Genomic DNA, 8,305 nt, shown 5'->3' on the forward strand with positions numbered 1-8,305 from the left:
GGCTCTCCCCACCCCAACTCCCTCACCACTCCCAAGTGAAATAAAGCCTTTCATCCTGCAAAAACAAACAAACAAAAAACAATAAAACAAAAACAAACCCTTAACAAAACTCCACAATATCTACTCTCTTAGCAAATTTCAAGTATACAATATAGTAATTATAGGCACTGTGCTATGTAGTAGATCTCTAGGACTTATAGCGATTTGCTGAAACTTCATATCTTTAGCCAACATCTCTTCATTTCCCCCTGCATTCAGGCCCTGATAATCAATATTCTAGTTTTTTCTTCTAAACTTTTGACTATTTTAGAGTCCTTACCTACACTAATAAAAGGGTAATATGCTGGGTCAACCAGACATCTTCCGGATGTCCGACTACCTTCTGGACAAAGCCACAGATACAGGGGCTAAGGCAGAGGCAGTTAGGGGTGATCAGGCCAGCAGGAGGCCATTTAGGGGGCCACCACGCTGGCAGGAAGGCAGTTAGGAGGTGACCAGGCTGGCAGCGGGGGAGAGGGCAATTAGGGGGCAAACAGGCCTACAGGGTGGCAGGGGATGACCAGGTTGGCAGGGATCAGTTAGGGGGCAATCAGGCAGGCCAGCAGGTGTGCAGTTATAGGGTGATCAGACAAGCAGGGGAGCAGTTAGGGGGCGACCAGAACAACAGGGGGATAGTTAGAGTGACCAAGCTGGGAGGGGAGCAGTTAGGAGGTGGACAGGCTGGCAAGGGGGCCAGTTAGGGGCAACCAGGTCAGTGGGGGGCAGTTAGGGAGTGAACAGGCCAGCAGGGTGGCAGGTTGCCAGGGGACCAATTAGGGGGTGATTAGGCCAGCAAGCAGAGGCAGTAGTGGCGATCAGGCAGGCAGGTAGAGTGTATAGGGGAGATCAATCAGGCAATCAGGTGAGCAGTTAGGAGCCAGTGGTCCCGGAATATGAGAGGGTGCAGGCCAGGCCGAGGGACCCCCTCCCATGCAAGAATTTCATGCACCAGGGCTCTAATATTAGTATAAGTAGGATCATAGAGTATTTGTCTTTTTGTGGCTGGCTTTTTTTCACTTAGCATAATGTCTTCAAGGTTCATCTATGTTGTCACAAATAGCAGAATTCCTTTCTTTTTATGACTGAATAATATTGCATTGTATGTAAATAGCATATTTTATTTATTCATTCACCGATGGGCATTTTTGTTAATCCGATGTCTTGGCTATTGTGACTGCAATAATCATAAAAGTGCAGATATCTCTTTGAAATCTGATTTCAATTTCTTTGTGTATATACCTCGAAATGGGACTGACAGATCATATGGTTGTTCTTTTCTTTTTTTCTTTTTTTTTCTTTCTCTGCACTGGGACATTTGCAGCTTTCTCTATCACTGACTGGTCTGTGGGCTCTCTGCACTGCTGTGTTGCCAAGATGTCTCTTTCTAACAAGCTGACTCTGGACAAGCTGGACGTGAAGGGCAAGCAGGTCATCATGAAGTGGACTTCAATGTTCCTATGAAGAACAATTAGATAACAAACAATTAAATAATCAAGGCTGCCATCCCAAGTATAAAATTATGCTTGGCTAATGGAGCCAAGTCAGTTGTTCTTATGAGCCACCTGGGTCAGCCTGATGGTGTCCCCATACCTGACAAGTACTCTTTGGAGCCAGTTGCTGTAGATCTCAAATATCTGCTGGGTAAAGATGTTTTGTTCTTGAAGCATTGTGTGGGGCCTGAAGTAGAGAAAGCTTGTGCTGCCCTAGCTTCTGGGTCTGTCATCCTGTTGGAGAACCTTCGTTTTCATGTGGAAGAAGAAGGGAAGGGAAAAGATACTTCTGGGTACAAGGTTAAAGCAGAGCCAGCTAAAGTAGAAGCCTTCTCAGCTTCACTTTTCAAGCTAGGGGATGTCTATGTCAATGATGCTTTTGGCACTGCTCACAGAGCTCACAGCTCTATTGTTGGAGTCAATCTGCCTCAGAAAGCTGAAGTTTTTTTTATGAAGGAGCTGAACTAATTTGCCAAGGCATTGGAAAGCCCAGAGAGACCTCTTTCTGGCCATCTTGGGTGAAGCTAAAGTTGCAGAGAAGATCCAGCTGATTAATAATATGCTGGACAAAGTCAATGAGATGATTATCAGTGGTGGAATGGCTTTTACCTCCCTTAAGGTGCTCAACAACATGGGGCACCTTAAGGGAGCACTTCTCTGTTTGATGAAGAGGGAGCTAATCTTGTTAAAGACCTGATGTCCAAAGCTGAGAAGAATGATGTGAAGATTACCTTGCCAGTTGACTTTATCATTGCTGACAAGTTTGATGAGAATGCCAATACTGTCCAAGCCACTGTGGCTTCTGGCATACATGTTGGCTGGATGGGCTTCCACTGTGGTCCTGAGAGCAGCAAGAAGTACGCTGAGGCTATCACTAGGGCTAAGCAGATTGTGTGGAATGGACCTGTGGGCATATTTGAATGGGAACCTTTCGCCCAAGGAACCAACACTCTCATGGACAAGGTGGTGAAAGCCACTTCCAGGGGCTACATCACCATCATAGGTGGTGGAGACACTGCCACTTGCTGTGCCAAATGGAACACAGAGGATAAAGTCAGCCATGTGAACACTGAGTCTGGTGCCAGTTTAGAGTTCCTGGAAGGTAAAGTCCTTCCTGGGGTGGATGCTCTCAGAAATGTTTAATACTTTTCCTGCCTTTTGGTTCCTGTGCACATCCCCTTAGTGAACTTAGTGCTTCCCACATCTCTATTTGATATTAGCTAAAATCTTCCCCCATGTCAAGACTCAGCTAATGGCCAAGAGATGCAGCCCAGAAACATTTACACAGTTGCACAGCATCTCAGCTCAACTTTATTGCACCCTGGACTCGCTTCCATTCTTCAGGATCCCATTTGAATTTCTTAGTGACTAAACCATCATGCATTCTACAGTGCATATATTTATATTTTGTCTGTTTAAAAAAGTAAGCTGTTAGCTTAATTCTCTTCTTGGAGTAGCTTATTCTGATTAACTTTGTCATTGTTTCGCTACTCTCATGAAAACCAGGTGAAATTCCAGCTGCAGGGAGGGAGTCAAAGTTGGTTATCTCTTAAATAAATAAAAGTATTCATTGAAACTGGAAAAAAAAAAAAACCCTCTCTGCACCAAATTACATTCCGCCAACAGTGAACATAGGAGGCAACCTATGAAATACAAGAAAATTGCAAACCATATATCTAATAAAGAATTCATATCCAAAACATACAAGGAACAATTCAGGAGTGGAAAAGACAAATAAAAATAGGCAAATAACCTGAATAGATATTTCTCCAAAGAAGAAACACAAAGGCCAACAGGTATATGAAAAGGTGTTCAACAGCACTAGTCATCAGGGACATAAAAATTAAAATCACAAAAAGATATCACCTCACACCCTAAATGTTTTGGCTCAGTGGATAGAGCGTCAGCTTGCGAACTCAAGGATCCTGGGTTCGATTGTCAAAGGCATGTACCTTGTTTGTGGGCACATCACCAGCAGGATGTGTGTAGGAGGCAGTTGATCAATGTTTCTAACTCTCTATCCCTCTCCATTTCTCTCTGTAAAAAAAATCAATAAAATATATTTTTTAAAGAAAAGATATCACTTCACATCTGTTAAGATAATTATTATCAACATAGTAAGAGAACAAGTGTTGGCAAGGATGAGGAGAAAAAAGAACCCTTATAATATTTTTGACACTAGCCAAAAATCATGAAAAATATAGTTTTAGAAAAAGAATATCACAGGGCCAGAGAGTAGAAATGACTCACTACTGCCTTATTTCTTTTTCAGAACACAAAAAAATATTTTTTGAAAACTTATTCTTTAAATGAGGAGTTTTATCATCTTTATTTAGATCTTTTATAAAGGACAACCCATTATTTTTTGTGTGACTGGGGCTACTAGTAATTACTTAACCTCTCTAAGCTACAAGTTCCTCCTGTAATTATGTACATGAAGTATTTGACACAATGCTTCTTTGTGCATAGTAAGTGCTAAATAGATAAACTCCAGAGGCACTAGAGTATTAGGAATAAGGCCACTAGAGTTGGACCACTTGGGTTCAAATCTTAGATGTTTTATTTATTCACTGTGTGACCTGGAACAACTTAATTGATTTTGCTAAACCTAAATTTCATTTTCTGCAAAATAAGGATCATAGTGTCTACTTTATAAGGTTAGTGTGAATATTAAATAGAATGAGATGTGTAAAACAAGCCCTGGCACATAAAGCTCAATAAAAGCCATTCATTAATTCAACAAATGTTTATCAAACATTTACCATATGCCTGTCACTATTCTATGTTTTGGGATACAATGTTGAATTAAGACAGAAAGCAATCCTTGCTTTCATAGAGCTCTTATTTTGTGATTGGGAAGATAAACAATAAGTAAGTTAAATAATAATATAAAATATATGTGTCATGCAGAAATTAAAGCAGAATAAAGGACTAGGGACAGACAGTAGGGGCAGGAGGCATGCTATTTTTATAATTATCATTCATTACTGGAAAGGCATCTTCTCTAAGGATGTGGCACTTGATCAGAGGCTTGGGAGATGTCAGAGAAGACAGCCATGTACAGATTTGGAGGGAGAACATTTTTTTGCAGTTGAGTAGCTGGTGTGATGTTCCTAATGAGGCAAGAATAATCTTAGAGTTCTCTAGGAAGAACAAAGATATCAAAGTGGCTGGAAAATAGTGAGTGAGGAGGAAAAGAAAAATGGGAGATGAGATCAGATTAGATAGGAAAGCAGGGGCAGATCATGTTGGGTAGTGTCAAATGTTAGTTATTATAATTGTTACCATTGTTAAGCTCAAAGGGTTTTGATTATTGAAGTAATGCTTTATCCCATTTAGTAAATCCTTGTAAGAGTCTATGAAGCAGAAACTTCTTATGATAATGACAATAATAGCAATAATGGCTGCCTTTATCATTTGACCTTTTACAAAATGATTTTCACATACATAATCTCATTTACTCTTTACAACAACACTGTAGGTTATATAATTACTAGTATTTTTCTTTTGAGATGAAAGGCTTATAGAGAGTAAAGTACTTGTGCAGTCACATGGCCAAGTATGTAGAAGATAATGGGCTTACAGTTTAACTCTAGATGACTGTAGTCCTCCCCTATCCACAGGGCATGCATTTCAAGACTCCCAGTAGATGTCTGAAATAGTGGATAGTACTGAACCCTATATATACACTATGTAGTATGTTTTTATTTTTTCCAATACATACATACCTTTACACTTTATGGCTCTTCTTTGGAATATGCAAATTTCCAGCATCATTACTCTGGCTTTGGGGTCATTATTATATAAAATAGGGTCACTTAAATAATAGCATTGTGATACTGTGACAGTGGGTCTGGTAACCCAGATGGCTACTACCTGACTAAGGGCGATTAGTGGTATACAGCATGAAGATGCTGGACAAAGTGATGATTCATCAACCTGAAAGGTTCAGAGTGGGCCAGGGTCACACATCTATGACATGAGGCCATAATGTATCAAAAGAGAGTTTATTCCAGGCACCTGGGTGCAGTTGGCCTGAGACCAAGAAAGGCATCAGCAAAGAGAGCAGCTAGAGATAGGATTTTATTAATTTTTGCTGGCTGCAAGCCAGACTTGGTTCCTCCCATGCCAGGTGTCTTCTGGTTATCTGAGCTATGCTGTGCTCAAGGCTGCAAGCTTTCTGCAAGATATCTGCTAAGCAGAATGAGTTTTTCTCTGTCCTGTTTCATTCTCTTTAACTCGTTCACTCCCCAGGCAGGACAGGGTGGGGCAGCTCAAGATTTTATCATGCTTTTCAGAATGGCAGGCAATTTAAAACATGAAATGTTTATTTATGGTATTTTCCATTTAACATTTTCAAATTGTTTATCCTGGGTAACTGAAGTACTGAAAAACAAAACTGCAGGAAGACAGAAGGGACTACTGTGTTGTTTTATTTATATTATGCCTCTCTGTCTAGTTTTCCAGATAACAAAAGTGATCAACAAAAGAGAATCTGATTTTGCAAGGAAATAGAGGTCAATTCTACAACTACAAGTAGAACTCAAGGTGTTAATTTTATCCCCTTAATATAATCAACATCTCAATTCAGTTGCCTACCTGTCCCTAATACTTGTGAATTTCATGAATATAATTTAAGAGTAGATCAGTAACTTGAAAGAATCAGTACAAATTCATAATAGTTAGGCATTGCTTCTATAAGTGAGTATTGCTTACTCTCACCCTCTAGTGTCCCATTAGTTCAAGGATAAAGTAGACTTATGAGGGACAACATCTGAATTTGATTGAACAAAAAGATAATCTTATTTAGGAAGAATGAGACATTACAAACAGTGATGCTGGAGGTTTGCATCAATCCATTCTATTTATAACATATATTAAGATGTATCAAATGCTGACCCAGCTCATTGTGTAGCAAAGACATTGAATCAGGCTGTTAAACTGTCTTTTGTTTTAAATATTTCTGAGATTGTTTTCTAAGGTGAAAAGTCAAATGATACAAAGTAAATTGCAAAACAGAGCAAAAATTAAAAGAAAAAAGTTATATACTACTCAAGAAGCAATTTTTCTTTTATGCATTTATTTTCTCTCTTTCTCAATAAAATTCTAGGAGCCAGTTTTGTTACGGTTGCCTTTATCTTCCCTGTGCTCCAATGTAAAACAAGTCAGCTAGCAATCCTAAGCCTATTAATATTCTGCTGATATTTTACAGAGACCTAGTTTGAATTATATTACACTAAGCTGCTTGATTAGTCTAGTCAATACCATTATTAATTATGGTGGGAACACATGAAATTTATACATAGTTTCTGTCCTTAAAATATAACTATCCAATCCAAATTGTGAAACTAAGAATTCTATCTAATAAAAGCATAATATGCAAATTAACCACCACTCCATTATACCTGCAAGTCATGCCCACAAGCCACTCCCATCAGCCAATCAGGAGAGAGTATGCAAATTAACCCAACCATAATGGCTGCAGATATTGAACACATAGGAGGGAGGCTAGGGTTGCCCTTGCGATGGAGGAAGCCAAACTTTCCTCACACCCTGGCCAGTCCAGACCTCCACTTAAGGCTACAAAGTTTCAATTATAGAAGATAAATAAATTCCAACAGAAATGGCTGCTGCCACGGAGCCAGCAAGAAGGCTTGGCTTTGCTCCAGGCTACAAAGTTTCAATTGTATAAGATAAACAAACCCCAGATACCAGGGCCTCCACTTGAGTCACCAGAGGGTGTGGGCTGCCTGCAAACCACCAGAGACACCTCACCTGGGCCACCCCATGCCCCAAGGGAACCCCCACCCTGATCTGGGACATCCTTCAGAGCAAACCAGCTGGCCCCCACCCATGCACTAGGCCTCTATCCTATATAATAAAAGAGCAATATGCAGATTGACCATCACTCTAACACACAAGATGGCTGCCCCCATGTGGTCAAAGATCTTGCCCCTATCTGGATACAAGATGGCCAGCACAAGATGGCCAGCAGAGAAGGGCAGTTGGGACGGACCAGGCCTGCAAAGGAGGGCAGTTGTGGGTGATCAGGCTAGCAGGGTGGGCAGTTGTGGGCAGTCAAGCCTGCACGGGAGGGCAGTTAGGGGTGACCAGGCTGGCAGAGGAAGGAAGTTGTGGGCAAACAGGCTGGCAAGAGAGCAGTTAGACATCAATAAGGTTGGCAGGGTAGTGGTTAAGGGGTGATCAGGCTGGCAGGCAGAAGAAGTTAGGGGCAATCAGGAAGGCAGGCAGGCCAGCAATTGGGAGCCAGCAGTCCTGAATTGTGAAAGGGATGTCCAACTGTCTGTTTAGGTCCGATCCCTGTGGGGTCCCAGATTGGAGAGAGTGCAGACTGAACTGAGGGACACCCCCACCCACACCCACCCCCGTATATGAATTTCATGCACCAGACCTCTAGTGCATAAATAAAAGTTGACAAAAATGTAAGAGGTTATATAGGATTATATTCAGTCAGATACATAATCTTAAACTTCAGGCTCTTTTTGACTGTCTAGAAATCTTTATTGCAAAAAAGTCCATGTCTCAAAAATGCTTCACAAATGACCTATAGTAAGTGAATGCTGAATGCTCTCTAGCATCCTAAAATAGATAAGATATCTGTCCTTTGAATCCTAATCAGAGTGCCTGAATAACGATTGACTTATGTGACTTTTCTTATATATGGAAATGTACAGAGATAGAAAGTTATTATTGCCTATTCAACATTACACAAAGGATATTAGGACACCATTTTCTCCTTGAATAAAATTAGAAAT

General features: G+C 40.6%; 1 pseudogene; it reads left to right on the plus strand.

Annotated features, from left to right (window-relative positions):
• Positions 1-1,339: 1,339 nt before the first annotated feature.
• On the plus strand, positions 1,340-2,945 carry LOC118720080 (annotated as a pseudogene).
• Positions 2,946-8,305: the final 5,360 nt, after the last annotated feature.

Source organism: Pipistrellus kuhlii, unplaced genomic scaffold (assembly GCF_014108245.1).
Source record: "Pipistrellus kuhlii isolate mPipKuh1 unplaced genomic scaffold, mPipKuh1.p scaffold_m20_p_16, whole genome shotgun sequence".
Classification (NCBI taxonomy): Eukaryota; Metazoa; Chordata; class Mammalia; order Chiroptera; family Vespertilionidae; genus Pipistrellus; species Pipistrellus kuhlii.